General features: G+C 41.4%; 1 protein-coding gene across 3 annotated transcripts in view; it reads right to left on the bottom strand.

Moving 5' to 3' along the window:
- Window positions 1–16,156, bottom strand: part of LOC144536204 (zinc finger MIZ domain-containing protein 1-like) — a 110,719-nt gene that overhangs the window by 65,364 nt on the left and 29,199 nt on the right. For 2 of the 3 annotated variants that reach the window (XM_078279218.1, XM_078279220.1), the window contains exon 2: window positions 14,447–14,543. The gene's annotated coding sequence lies outside the window, so the exon portion shown is untranslated. The remainder of the gene's footprint in view (window positions 1–14,446; window positions 14,544–16,156) is intronic. The other variant, XM_078279219.1, reaches the window with a different exon arrangement.

Below are 16,156 nucleotides of genomic sequence, written 5' to 3'. Positions count from 1 at the left end.
AAGAAGCAGGTCACGATGTAAAGTGTGCACTGGTCCATCCTTGCTTTCAGGTTGTGTAGACTGATGTTTCACCACCTCCTCTGAGGACAATGTAAATGTCCTCCCATTTGTCAGCTAATTTGTGCTTCCCTCGTAACTTGACATTGCGAACAAGGACTCGGTCTCCCACGTGCAACACTGACTCTGTTACACGTCTGTCGAACCGTGTTTTGTTATGCTGTGCATTCTTCCCAGCATTGGACATGGCTATTTTATAGCTCTCCTCTAGTCGACACTTCAAGTCAGCAACATATTGAGAGTGAGTCTTTTTGATGTTAGAAACAGGCAGACCAAAGACAAGATCGACAGGAAGCCTTGGCTGTCTTCCAAACATTAACTCATAGGGAGAGTATCCCGTCACTTCGTTCTTAGTGCAGTTGTATGCATGGACAAGAGGCTTCACAAAATCTTTCCAATGCATCTTATCTTTTGCACTAAGCGTACCAAGCATCTGTAGGAGGGTCCCGTTGAATCTCTCCATCGTATTCCCTCGAGGATGGTAGGGTGTAGTTCTAACTTTCTTCAATCCAGTGAATTGGCATAGCTCCTTAATGTTATTGGATTCAAAATCAGCACCCTGATCGCCGTGTAATCGTTCATGGAAACCATAATGAACTATAAAGTTTTCCCAGAGGGTCTTCGCCACAGTACGTGCTCGTTGGTTTGGAGTTGGTACAGCCACTGCATACTTGGTGAAATGATCTGTGATAACTAATACATCCTTAGTGTTGGAAGAATCGGGTTCCAAGGATAAAAAGTCCATACACACCAACTCTAGTGGCCTACTGGTCTTTATATTTACTAGTGGAGCAGCTCTCTCGGGCAAAGCCTTTCGACGGACACAATGCTCACAGGTTCTGATCTTGTCTTCAATGGCATGATGCATTTTTGGCCAATAAAACCTGGCTCTTGCCAAATCCACCGTTCTCTCCATTCCCATGTGACCCATTTCATCGTGGAGACTCTCAAGGGCTAGAGGTCTCAGTTCAGTAGGAAGTACTAACTGAAAGACTGTGTTAGGTCTGTCTTGCCTCCGACAATAAAGCACTCCATTCTTCAGCTCCAGCCGATTCAGTTCGCGCAACAATAGTGCTAGTTCAGGAAGTTCTGTCCTGAGACTGGGAGCTGGACTTTGACCTGCCTCGAACTGAAGAAGGACCTCTCTAATAACAGGGTCATTGCTCTACTTCTCTCTAAGGTATTCCTCTGAAAAGGAAGGAATGACAGGGAGACCATCTACTTGTTCTTCTTGATAGCTGTCAGGAATGGCAACAACATGATGAGCAAGGGACTCTACTAGCGCTAGACTTGATTCTGTGATGTTACCATCACCATCTTCAACAGCGGTGATCATATGCCTCTCACAAATAGCCTGGATTTCATTCTGGTGTAGGAAACCAGCAGGGTCAGCATCACGCATATGGTGAAGTACAAATTGTTGGATTCTCTCACCTTCCTTTTGCGAAATTGGGTCATCCTGAGGAGTACTGTGCTGACGTCTCGATAATGCATCGGCGTCGACATTCTGCTTCCCTGCTCGGTACTGCAGTTGGAAAGAGTAGGTGGACAGGGAAGATAGCCATCTGTAGCTTGTAGCATCCAGCTTTGCAGAGGTTAATATGTAAGTTAGCAGATTGCTATCAGTTACCACTGTGAAGTCTGTGCCATACAAGTAATCAGAGAATTTTTCTGTCACTGCCCAAGAGCCAAAAATTCCAGTTTATGAGCCGGATATCTCATTTCACTCTTGGAAAGTCCTCGGCTCGCAAAAGCTATAACTTTCTGTAGGCCGTCTTGGATCTGGTACAAAGCAGCTCCCAATCCAATGGTGCTGGCATCTGTGTGGAGGATATATGGAAACTTTGGATTGGCAAAACCCAAAACTGGAGCTGACGTGAGCTTTTGAATGATCAGATCGAAGGCTTCTTGGCACTGTGGTGTCCACCTTGGAAGAAAAGGATCTTTGGGGTTGAAGTATTCCACGTTTTCACCCTTTTCAGACCTCTTGCATCTTTTCTTGAGTGGAGGATAACCAGATGTAAGTTCATTAAGAGGTTTTGCAAGGTGGGAGTACCCTTCAGTGAACCTCCGGTAATATCCAGCGAAACCTAAAAATGACCGGAGTTCTTTCAAGTTAGTTAGTGAGTTCTCCTCACGCTAGTCTCTCTCCCGCAGTTTTTTTTTTAGCGCCGACCGGTAGGCCGTGCCATTATTCCTACTTGCGCCTGATTGGCTTAAATGGACACGTCAGTCACTCATTTTGCTCACTGTGATTGGACAGTGACACAACGCCTCAGTTTAAAATAAAAAAGGGTAAAAATCCATGCAGCAGAACCAGAAATATTGTTCTTTTTTATTCCTTGCATCATTATTACTTGTCAAAACCTGGTGCCTACTTTACCCACAATGTAGTCTATATCCAAGGCGTTCTACTTCCGGGATTGCTCAGGTGCCACAAGAAATTCCAAAAACAACTTCTTTCCCAAGGTTATTTTGCAGCGGCTCTGTGCGGAGCTCAGCGACGCCCATGACAATTGTGATTGGTTTAAAGAAATGCCAATAAACCAGAGCACGTTTTTCTCCCATCCCGGAATGCTGTGTGTACTAGCCAGACCCTCCTTCGCAGCGTGTGGAGGATGGTCTGGCAAAGCAAGATTACCTACAATGCAACTTGACCAGTCACAGTTCGGTCAGAGACAAGGGTGTGTTATGCTAGGAGTGGCTAATGTAGCCTCGGGCAGAGATGAGGTTTAACCCATGCAGTGTCTCTAGAAAGATATCTTTTTTAATTTCGTTTTTTTTGTGCTACGAACACCAGAAATTCTATTCACCTGCATTGTATTGAGTAGGAGGCAGATATCTCAAAACCCGAGTAAATAAAACCGAAACTACGTGCATGTCTACAAGATGTAACACTTTAAAACAATTTCATGTCATTTTAATGTTTTTTTGCCACTTTTCAGAAAGGTACATGCATGACAAACATTAGATGAATTCTGCGAACTGAAAACATCCACATAATTGCAGGTATATGGTATGTACCTTGGCCTGCTGAACCATCAAAAAGAAGCCTAAGGCAGTTACATATTTTGACGCAATCCTCCATCTCTGTGTGTGGCGTTTGAGCCTGCCGTTTTTCTGGTGAGCATTGATTCAACATAATGACTTTTGTGGAAAAGCCCTTTCAACAATGGACAGCCTTGTCTTGAGCCATACTTGTTATCAGGTTTAGACAACACAGGAACACAATATGAACATGCCAGCAAGTAGAGTAATCCTTCCCTCTTTTTCTCCTACGAGGGGACAAATCAGGTTTTGTCACTGAATCAGACTAAAAACCCATTATACTGAAATTATATATATATATATATATATATATATATATATATATATATATATATATATATAAACAAATACATTTTTCATGTTCGTGTGTGGTTTCAAAAAACTATTTCTCCAGCACAGAGAAACAGGCACAAAGTTAGTTTGGCTGAGTGTAAATTAGTGGAACCGTTGGGAACGTGATGTTTTTTTTATCAATGAAGAGGCAGACAGAGTATTCAACCACCCTTTATCACTCGAGACTAAATGAATGACTTCCTTTCTCTGAGCTGTGTAGGTCTCCAGCAAGGTTAAATGGGTATATCCTGCTGACCCTATTCCCCAGTTCAACCACAAACATGACCTGCTTTGGTTCTTGCACTGCAGCAGAGCTGAGTGGACAACTCAAGGAACAAAGGTTCATACTGAAGTTAGAGGAAACAAGAGGCTGTGTTCCAGTATTTTGGTTCAAATTGTAAGAAATATGGAGAGTTAAAGTAAAGGCAAACATTTTAAAAGTTATTTGCAAAATACAAAAAGTAGATAAATCATCTGAAACAAGACAAACAGGATTCAGAGCCACTGTCCTGCCCACGGCATTGAAGTCTGACAAAGACCTCAAAGCTGTGTTTCTGGTGAAAAGCAGAACAAATGGGGATTACAATATTTGAGGAAATAGAGCCTTTCAGTTGACCTACATCCCCCACAGAGACTCCAAATTATAATCCCAGCATACATGCTCAGCTATTGAATTTTTAGATTCAGTATCGGCACCATGAAATTGTGTTAGATGGCAACTAAATGGGTAAAAAAGTAGATTACTGGCAAGAGATACTGACAGCTCTTAATGCATCTGGAGGTTGAAATGTGGGTTCTACGGCTCATGATTTTTGTTTATTTAATTGTATTTCAACCTGACAGCTTTAGATCCAAACATTTGTGTTTACAGTTTGTATATTAACGTCCTCTGTAGACTACAGCACAAAGGTAAAACCCGTCGAAAGAATCCACTTAAACCTGTGAGTTAAAAAAAAGCCTGAGACACATTAAATCATTCTTTACCATTTAGCAGCAGCCTCTAAGGTTTTGATTAGAGTGTTCATTACACACACACACACACACACACACACACACACACACACACACACACACACACACACACACGTCCATTTAATGATTTAATGGATGGCCATCCTCTGGCAAAGTCCAGCGCAATAATCATACTCGCACATCAACAACATGCATTAACGGCTTTAGTGACGGTGGTGTAATTGCAAAAAAAAAAAAAAAAAAAGCTTTTTAGAGAGCTAAATGCATAAGAAGTGGATTCTATGGTTGTAGTTGAAGCTTTCTATTGGATGTACAATTTGGATTTGGTAAATATGTTTTGGATGAGTATGAGAAAAAAGGAGAAGTGCCAAAAAAAAGTCACACTTCCTTCTGTTTTTCTTTTCTATACTAAGTCAGGAGTAACCACAAGTTGGAGGCAGATTCACACATTTATTCCACTTATAACAGTGACATGTTTAATAAATAATTTAATGGGCCTTATTTTGAAAACAAAAAAAGGCAAGCTCAAAAAGTTTGTTTGTGACAAGGATCATTGCAAGTTTGACCTTATAAACTTAAATGTATTACTCCCGACATTTTACAAAATATTTTTTTTTACTTAATCAGGAAAGCCTACATGAGATTAAACATCTGTTTTTCAAGATTCTTTGGTCAAGACATGCAGGCAACAATAACAAAGAGTCACAGACTAACAGAAGCTGTAATATTATGCCTTCATTTTTCATCTTGTTGTATGTTTTTATAGAAGCAGGTTTTACTTTGCTTCTGCTGACCATTATATTATCATAATGGACTGTGGAAGGACTGTATGTTCAAATGCAACCTCCTGTATGTGTGTCTGTGTGTGTGTGTGTGTGTGTGTGTGTGTGTGTGTGTGTGTGTGTGTGTGTGTGTGTGTGTGTGTGTGAAGAAAGGGAGTGTGTGTGTATGTATGTTTACAAAGCCTCAGGAAATGCCAAGACAGACATGCTGAGTCTCCCGCACTTCAGCCCCATGTGATTGGAAACATACAGGCCAGATTGTTTGCATGTTTGCTACGGGTCCGATAAGAACATTTAGCTAAAGAGAAATATCAAAGCAGAACATCTGAATCTGACCTGCCACTGGAGCTGTGGTCCGGTTCGGCTGCTTATCCTCTCATTAAACTTTTTGAGCGATCAGCCATCCTGCTAATTTGCATTATGACTCTTGTGTTTGTGTCCCCGTAGCGCAACTAGCCTCCATTGGCTTCCTGCTCTCATTACATTAGCATAATGCAGATGCAACCAGAGTCAGTAACCTTGCTGTTGCTAAGCACTATTTACAGCAAATACACACGAAAGCTGTGAGAGCTGCAGTGCTTGTTTTTTCTTTACTAACCTACTTTCTTGCTACATACCTCACATAAATATCTATACATCAACATATCTATTTTTATACTTAGTTTAAGTAAGATTTAGTGTAACACAAATGCATGTGATGCTTGATTTTGACTTTTGAAGATTTATAGACTTTGAACTGAAATTGTATCTGCATATTTGACACCAGCTTTGTCTTATCTTGAAGTCACAAATTCAGTAATACTATCAACATGTCCTGACTATTATACTGACTCTTTGGCCTCGTACTTCAACACATTTTCTTCACAGATTAAAAAAAAGTAGTGTGCCTGAACTTTAATAAGAGTTTCTTTGCTTTAGTTGATCATTGGACAAATAGCTAATTTAAGGGATACAACAAAAATGTTTTGTCAGCTATTGTGTTAAAGTTGTCATCCAGGATCAAGAGGACACCAAGTCGAAAAAATGTTTCCCCTTTTGCATTGCTACGAACAAGAAAACATTTTTTTTATTCATCTAAGTGCTCTTTTGTCTCGTAAAAGGTCAGTGGAAACGTGACTTCTAATCATTATAAAACTCAGCCTTTCCCTCGAGCTGTAGAAGCTAAACAGTGGTGGCAGAGATGTAAATATTGTGAGGAAAGGCTCTAATCTTTTACCTCTTCATTTCCTTGTATAATAAATATTTAGGCAAATCTAATTACAACAGGTTCATGCATGTCAGTTTGAGACAAAATGTTCCAGATTGCACATAATGAGAGACAAGGTAAGATGTGTAAGATGAATGGTGATGAATTTGAGAACAAAAAGAAGAAAAAAAAATCTGGATGCTGCCATAAAATGCTTGCACCCATCGTTCTCTTTGTGTTTGTACCTGGCACACAGAGAGCTGTCTGGCTCAACTTTTGTGCATTTTCTGCTTTGATAGTCTCACATCACCATTAATCTCTTACAAAGATGCCATTATAGATGTCATTAAATATGGTGTCCAGCAAAACGTGCAAGCAGCCAGTCTGAATAATTAATTCCTCCTGTTCGTGCTGTGGGGACTCTTCTGATCACAGCTCAACCCGGTAACACGCTCTGTTATGATTGGCTAAAGCAAGGTCAGTACCTTAGGAGACCTCACTCTAATATCCAGCAGCAATTAGTGGTTGCTGTGCGAATGTTGCACATGTTATTACATGATAGGGGGACGAGAGTGACCGCAGGTAGAGATTTAATGGTGTGTTAGTAAATGCTGTCGCCGAGCAAAAATGGTTCATTGAAAAGCACAAAGACAGCTCAACAGAAAACAGTTTCAAAAGGAAGCACAACAAAAGGATAAACCACTGAAAGAGCATAGAGTTCTATCATTATCCTTATTTCTTACAAATACTGAAGTTTCAAACCAAAGCCTCCTCATTCATTTCAATGTGACCACCGTGTTGGAACAGACATTGAAAATGTGACATGAAATAGTAGTTTACGTGATTGTTGCCTCGTTTTTCTTCTACGCCCACATTAAAATAAGCAAATGAACAAATCCTGCAGCACTCTTGGCCTATCCTTAAGGGATCACAGGGTGCCACTGCACCCACTTTGGGAACCATTGCTATACAGTACTAACACTGTCCACTGTTTTGCCATATGATACGCTTATATTATTATATAAGTGACAGACACATATTATTCAAACTGGACTGGTTTCAATTTCTAGCGACCGATTAGCAGTCCACATCCTTGCCAGGACAACAGTGTGAGTGTTCGCAGAAACAACAAGCAATCAACTGACCGTTTACCATTGGAATGAAAAAAGGGAACAATGAAGAAAAATACACATAAGAAAAGACCACTGTCTCCATCAAGACCCAGAGGCAACAAAGGAGTCAAACAGAAAGTTCCAGTAAAATGTCTGAGAGATGGACACTGAACAAGCTCGGCATCGACTCTCCATGAGTCAGTCCATTGTGAGGCACACAACGCATGAGTCGAGTTCCCAGTGAATCAGAGCAGTCAGCTGCCATCCACCACCTCAAGGCACAGGGCCAGTCGAGCACAGGGCCGCAGACATGTGACCAGCGGCCTCACACAACCACCGTTACTGTACTACGTCTCTCCAGTCAGAGCTGAGAACAGAGATGTTGACAGTGAGCTCTCAAGATAGGTTTCTCTAATGGATTAACTTTAAAACATGTGTGAACAAGTTTTCTCATTTGACTCAGTTTAGACAGATACATATACTGCCATAATATAGGAACAGAAGTAGCAGGTGTTTATAAATCTATAGATGACTGCGACTTGTGATTTACAGGCTGCTGTCAGGAGGGTGCAGTGACATCAATACTGCAGCGGGAGTTTGTCTGAGGCCTCGCTGAGGACACCAAAATATCCCTCCACTTCTAACCCCCCTTCTCCTCTGACAGCGATATACGTGCAGCTGTCTAAATATTGCTTCTCCCTTCTTCTGCTCTTCATCTTGCCATTCCTTTGCCCCTCTCTCGCCTTGTCTGTTCTGATGCGAGCTCGCAGCCGCCGAGCGGGATGAGTTTCGGAGGGACAACTGTTCCACCGACACAACTGGGAACGTCCACATTTGGTGCTTCGTTGTCAAGTCAACAGTCAGGGTACAGAGGCAGAGAGCTGCGAATAACTCACCTTCTGCTGTCTAGCTCTGAGCTATAACCAGCCACACACCTGTGCAACCAATTATCTTATTGCTAACCACAATTAGATTATTCCAAATGTAAGTAATATTTTCTACAAGGCACTGCAGTAGGCACTACCTTTTTTGCAATCACTAAATCACTGTATGCAATTAGGCTTTTAATGCAATTTATATAAAAAGCCAGACCAAAGCTAATCTCATAAAAAGGACAAACAGAGCCATTAAAAGTCCTCTGCTCTTTACTTCATTACTGGCTCAGCGTGCTCTCCTTACGCAAAGAGTCCCCAGGTGCATGAATGTTTCATGGCCACCCTGCTGCCTGCATCTCTCTGCTCAGGTTCAGTCTTTCTCCCTCCTCCCAGAGGAAGCTCGAACTCCGCTGTCAATTGCACTCACTTACACTCTGCTACCGTCATCATCAGCCATTAGTGGGGTGGGGGGGCAGACGCTGCACATAAGACAGCTGTTTCGCCATGATGACTCAATCATCCCCTTCAGTGGGATTAGCATCAGTATCATCATCCTCATCATCGACTTTGATCCCAAAAATTACCAAACAAGTCTCAAAATGATGACTATCGTCTGCCACAAATTCCTGGGCTTTCAAAAAGATCAGACTTCATTGTCTGAAATTCAATCATGCTACAGAGCTTGACGATATATATATCTTGTAGGAACTATATATATATATATCCTACATTAACTGCTCACAACCAGGTCTGTCAGGTCTTGAGTAACTGGGTCAGGACTTCTTGTAAAAGACATTGCTGTTGAGGTTTTCAAATGTATTTTTTGGCCCTTTAAGCCCCACAAGCCGAGTGCCATCTAGTTCATTTATATTTGAGAGAAGGCAGACATCTCTTCGGCTAATATCTCCAACACTGGGCAACTTGCACCAAAACAATTTAGATTGATAAATAGCAATACAGGTAAAAGGGAAATATATGTATTTTTGAGTATTTTGGGGTGTTTTGTTCAAATTTGTTTATTAGGATAAACCCCTTGAGATGTATCATCTCGTTTTCGAGAACTCGTTTTTGAACTGTCCCTTTAATGGAATAGTCTGACATTTTGGGAAATGCACTTATTTGCTTTCTTCCCAAGAGTTAGATGAGAAGAGCAATACCACTCTAACATGATCACATTGTTTTCACAGTCATTTGATACATTGTTATTATAAACAATATTGATTATAATAAAAATTCAATATGGTGTTGAATAGGTCTCTAGACATGCTGAAATCTGTAACTATAATTTTCAAATTAATATAGTGGAGAAACCTCTGAAATGTACTAGAGAGGAAGCATAAAGTAACATAAGATGGTAGTACAAAAACTTGATGAACTTCAACTACAGCAACAAGGACCTGGGCTTATATTTGTCCTACTTTAAATAAATGTTCAAACTGGGCCAATTGAATGGCAGTCAGATCAGCTGTTGGGCTAATTTAGGGCCCAGCAGCGCTGCCACTATCATCATTTCATTAGTTTTACGCAAACATATTACAAATAGAACATTTAGCAGAAGCTGTGTGGGGGTCAAGGCAAGCTTGTTGGGTCTTGGTTATATTCTACAACAAGAATGTACTAGACCCAATGAACGGCTTTCACTGACACAGAGAAATGCAATTATATGGCAGGATAAAAGCTTGTTAATGTGGTCGTATTTCAAGAAGCAGCATCGAGGTAGACCATTCACAAGCCAAAAGCATCTCAATGCCAAGTGTTCTTAAAACAATTTACACCGTGCCATTAATTAATATGTTGGCTTATGAAGCGTAGCACATTCAGGCTATTCATCATGAGCAGGAAATTGTCAAGTTATATGTGGAAGGCATGTCAAAGGGATATCAGCTTTAATTTTGCATCAAAGGAAACAAGTGCTACTCCATTTGTTCAGTACCCTTCATTTTCTTTGCAGTGTCTTCATTCGAGTAAAGCCAGGCAGATAGCTGATACAGAGACGCGTGAGTCGTAAAGGAGGCTCGGAAATTCAACAGGGTCACAAAAGAGTGGGGAAGTTCATCTCAGAGCCAAGTGTTGCTTAATGGCTTCCTCCTGCTGTACGTCAACTCAGACCATCAGAGCCAGCTGCGGAGAACATCTGTCCCGAGTACACAAACACTTTGTACCGCCGCAGTCACCCTGTCAATCAAACATGTTCTGGCATGTCACCGACTATCACCAGCAGTTGCGATCCTTTCTGAAGATGTGCGCCCAAGCTGCTTTTGGGTGTGCGTACAAGCATGAGCGTGTGCATCTGCATTTGTGTGTGAGTATGGGAAAGAGGGGTTGACGCCACGTCTATTTTTAGTCCAGTACACTGAGTTATGCCTCTGTGTTATGCTGCTCTGTTCCTAGGACAGGCGGTCGGGTCATCAGCAGAAGCAGCAGAGCACCAGGATAGCTCCAGCTCTGCTCCCTGACCCCGGCCCTCCAGCTCCTACATCAGTGGGAGAGACTTACAAGATTCCTGGGCAGCAGTTAGGAAAGGCTATCTCCAAAAAAGAGGCACTTTCTTGACGGATGCCATGTTCATCTGCCTCTTTCTCTCACCGGTGACTAATGGGCTAATAATTCAGCTGTCACCTTGGCACGTTATCTCGCATTCTCTCATGGGAAGGATACCACCCCGGAACATCTCCGCCACAGTCTGAGCTCTGAAAAAGCTAAGCCTTAGATTCCCAAAGTTGCTTTACAACTAAGGTATTGTGAAGAGGTGGGATCAGAGGGAAATTCCACATGTGCGTTAAGTACTGAGGAAAACCCAGACAGATAAGATAGTAGATGGATCTCAAAGGGGTTGCGAGAAAGCAACCTGGCTCAAGTGCTATCTTGTCATGGTTACTCACCAAGAAGTGTACAGGAAAATCATCTTTCCATTCATCTGCCAAAACAAAGGCACATGGCAGGAATGAAGCATAAATTACACAAACTATTGCTAAACATTCCTAAAAGAAGGCACCTAGTTTACTTATAACCTCTGGCTAATGTGATTTTAATAGCAAAATAAACATAGATGGACGGTTTAAATAGTACTTTGGTGAATCTTTTTTTTAAACTAGTATGACATTTATACATGTGTAAAAATCATAGTAGTCTTGAAGATTATCATTCCAAATATTACAGATCTTCTTTTTTCGTTCCAGACACTTTGAGCTTCCACTAACTTAAAGGAATCTGTTGTTTATCACCCTGAAGTTAAAGATAGTGTGTCTGTCATTTGTTTTCAAGCTGTAAATACTTAACACATGTTGTCCTGTCTGTTCTGTTTGCATGACAAGATCAAAGTAGTTCCTTACAACTTTTTAAGTTAACTCATCACATACATTGGCGTTAACAAAACTGATCGTTCAACCGCCAATCTCCAAACCTTACATTTGGAGTGTGAAACTTCACTCTACGTTACATTTTGTTTGTGGTTTCTTTGCCCTAAGGCACCTGCTTCAGGAAACATCTATGTATAGACACTACAACGGCCCCATCACGGTTATCAGTTTAACAGCTTGTCATTCAGACCTCTGGGTGTTCGGGTTGAATGTTAAACTCTCACTGCTCTGCCATGTGCTTGTTTAATAAAGTACTTCCACTTGACTTAACACTGGTCAATGGAACAAGGGAGTTATGATTGTGCCTGGGTGTGAAGCTGCTGCAAAGCATTAATTTAGGCAAGATATATTTCATTAAAATGCCTCTTTGTTATTATATTCAACAAAAATCTCTTCAGAACAAGAGTTCACTCTAACAAGTGATATTAATAATCCTTCTAATAGGCTTGGATGTTTTAAAACATAAAAGTTAAGTGGCAGGCTCTGCTCTTTGTTTGCCGTGCAGGGGAGGTGGACAGACATGTGTGCAGAGGCAGGGGCTCTGAGGCCAGGCCCTCTATCCTTCCTGTTCAGTTAGTAGAGGCCTCACACTTATCAGTTCCAGATCTCACAAGAACAGAGAGAAAGAGAGACCACTGACAGGAAGGGGATTTTTCCTCCCCCCCCCCTTTTTTTTTCCTTTAGCGAGGTTAACAGAATGTCTGCACCCCTCACATTTCACAGAGGAAAGCAATTATTCATTAGACCTTACACTGGCGCAACAGAGACAAAGACCAACCTGGCAACCTTCAGACAACCAACTAAAATGAACCTGGGTGCCATAACTGCTTAGTGCTGAAGAACTAGTCCATTCATTGATTGGTTGATCATCTGCAACAATTTTAATAATAGTTTAAGTCATTTATCTAGCAAAAATGACCAGGTTTTGACTGTTTTTAGCTTCTCGAATGTGAACATTTGCATTACATTTCTTTCTGTTTAATGCCATCGTAAACTGAATATCTTTTGGTTTTAGACTAGTCGGTCGGACAAAACAAGCAATTTGAAGATGTCACCTTGTTTTTCTGGCATTTTATACACATAGTAGAGAGAGTAATCAATAAAGAAATATAATCATTACAGCCTTACACATACTTCATTTCTGGAGGTTGTATTTGGCTATCAACCTCAGAGATCATACATCTCTAGTTGAGACTGCTGCTATTTCTTTTCACTGCAGCCTCTCCATCAAACCCAGCTAGATTTTCCCTCTGCAAAGGCAACCTTACATCGACAGTGAGAGGGGAAAATCTGTCATTGAGAGTGAGAAAGAGAGAGCTGACTGTGAAGCACACTCATGTCCCTGTTTGTGTCGTATCCCCCCTCGTTGCACTTGCTCTCACTGTCTACCTCGCCTGACATTTCCACAATAATCACTTTGGTTTATCCCACTCAGCTGTGTGGCAGCCAGATGTTTGTCAGGGCACCGTATTTCTCAGCATTCACACTGCTCTAATCAAGATTAACCACTCTTATCTATTCAGTGTGTATGTGTGTGTGTGTGTGTGTGTGTGTGTGTGTGTGTGTGTGTGTGTGTGCTGGATGTCCCAATTCCTAATCCATAAAGCCATAGCTGTATTGTGTAATACAGTGGACGAACCAATTACATTCCCCTTCCACCACATAATTCTCCCTTTTAGTGGAATGTACACTGTGCCACATATTGCATAAGGATGAACTAGTGGCTTGCTGGTGAAGAGGATTGCCATGACCTTCTGTGTGTGTGTGTGTGTGTGTGTGTGTGTGTGTACATTCTTTAGACTGATTTGGAATCGGATGTAGGAAAAAAACAAACACACGCAACATCTCAGCACTTTGTTACTCAGAGCCCCCCAGGAGCTTTTAATGAAATCAACATGCTTTGCAAGGTGAGCCGACACTGGCCACACACAAACTGCTGCCATCAAATGTTTACCAAAGACACTTGAGCACAGCGGAGGACAGAGCATGTCCGAGCAAACAAAGTTGTAAATCAACTGTAGTGACAGGGGAGGCACATATCTGTTTCCAGTGACAAGCTTTGTTTAATTCCCGGCAAAGCGCCATCTCATGTAATTAAAAAGATCCTTACAGAGCCTGGTGAGTATCAAGGTTTTAAAAAGTAATTCATTTGTGCTCTCAGATTCATTTATTCTATTACACAACCTTATTCGAATTCACAGAACATAAAGATTTCTCATGAAGAAAGTGCTAGAGGTGACTACTCGCAGGGCTCGCTGGTGCTTGCTAACAATCAGTAAGAAAGCTCGTTAGCTTGGTCGCTAATGTAACAATCAAGGTGTTTCCCAACACTGTCAAAGGTTGCTACTGGTCAACGACGTAAATTCGTGTGTGAAATGCTAACGTAACATGCCTAGGATACACAGTGGTAAGCCATATTAGCATATGTACCATCACAACTGTAATAAAAAGAGTGTAGAGGACAAACAAAAAAAAAGTGACAACCTAATAATATTAGCACAAAGGGTATGAATTCACTGTAGGCACCTCAACACCAAAAAACAGCTGCTAGCCTGCCGCTAACAGTCTGCCTGCCACAACAACCTGCACCTTCAGTTTCTACTGCTACAGAAACACTAATTGGAGAGCATACATTTTTAATTCATATACATGACTTAAAAGAAAATTTACCCCTGACACCTGCTGGGCTCTACAGGTCCCAACAAAAAAAAAAAAGACTCACCTGCGTTGATTTCAATCCTTGATTCTTCACCACGAAGGACCCCCCCCACCCATTCACACACCAGGAGGAGAAACACTTCCGCACACTTCTTCTGCCCCTGAGAGAAATCAGAAGAGAAAAAAGAACATACATAAATCACTGCTGCATTATCCAGCAATCTCCAAACACTGAATTATAACATTTGCATTTTTTTGCCCACTCAATGATTTCACTTCTCACAGATTCCTTTGGGCTCTGAGTGGCTTCCATCTGCGCCTTGCTTAACGATACACTTCTTCCCTGCACGGATAAGCTCCTTCACGCTCTCGCGCCCATGAAGGACGAATCAAAAGAGCAACCGATGATCAGTATGGTATCATATAAACATCCACCGCAGAGTAAGTTCACTGCCATGGCACATTTACAATTCACTCCCGATTGACAGATAAGCCTATTAAGAGAGGCCATCACTATAGCTTTGCACTTAGCCTGGGCTGACGGGGCTCGCGCATATGCCCAGTGACATTCAGACCCTTGAAAATGACCACACTAGTTATTGGTGAAGTTCAAAATGTGATAACCAACGTGTGAGAGACCATTACATTTAAGCCAGTTAACGACTTAATACAATAACCAAGAGAAAAAAGAGAACATATGTCTTTTCTATCTACCCAAACTTAATTTTCTTTAGTGAATTAACAGTTGTGAGTAGTTGTACTTACGAGCATAATAAGCATAGGCTGGATTCTATCATGTTAACTTTTCATAAAGCTTAAGTGTCACTACTGGCATCTGACAGAGAGTAAGAAAACAAAGAACACTTGGAATATTTAAATATATTTATTTGCTATAATTCCAATACTTGAATGTGTTGCTTACCTCAGACCATCTGACTGTTAACATAACTTTATTCAAAGTTTCACATGACCTTAAATGTCTTCATGAGAGAGAACATTACAATATCAGCTAAATTAAAGTCGTCAACCCCTCATTGAATGAAAGGTCTACGTTGAGGTAGTAGATAAGTAGAGTCATCTTTAAGATGACAGAGCATGCTCCCAGCAGGTGAAAGTATAAACAAACTATTGGCCTTTTTCTTTGTTCGTTTCCTGCAATTCATTTCTGTTTAAAGAGCATGACCCTCATTTTCATGGAGGCAAAGGAAAAGTTCACTCCTCAAATGTTGCACTATGACATTTCAAGGAGCTGATTAGGATGGTGGAAGGAAAGAAAGAATAAAAAAGTGTTTTCGCTCTGGCTTTGTGAATATATGTGTAGAGTGTGCAAGTATGGGACAAATGCCATTTTTTCCCACCGCTCCCCTCCTTTAACCCCTGTTACCTTAAAGTCTATAGCTGTATCCTGTTAAGTGTATCGTTTTTCACAAAGTGTCTGCTTAGCGACACAGCATGCTAGCCATTTCTATCCCCAACCAGAGCTTCTACTGAGCTCATGCTTTGGTTGACAGGACAAGGCTAATGCTCCAAATATAAAAACTGTCTACCCACAAGGTGTATTTTCACATTCAGCAGGAGAAGGCGGTCCCTTGTGCCTTGCACTTTTTTTTTTTATACTCCTTTTTTTAATCGTTGGAAGATTTTTCAGGCAGCATATCGCTCCTGTTGGAAGTGCAACTCTCTGAAAGGAGAAAGTGGAGGAGCGCTGGGGGCTCAATGGGTCGAGAGAGAGAGAGAGGAGGAGGAGGAGGAGGAGGAGGAGGAGGAGGAGGGG

The sequence above is a fragment of the Sander vitreus genome, chromosome 21, assembly GCF_031162955.1.
Source record: "Sander vitreus isolate 19-12246 chromosome 21, sanVit1, whole genome shotgun sequence".
In the NCBI taxonomy this organism is placed as follows: Eukaryota; Metazoa; Chordata; class Actinopteri; order Perciformes; family Percidae; genus Sander; species Sander vitreus.
Note: the sequence above shows the minus strand (reverse complement) of the source record. Positions and strands in the feature narration are given on the sequence as shown.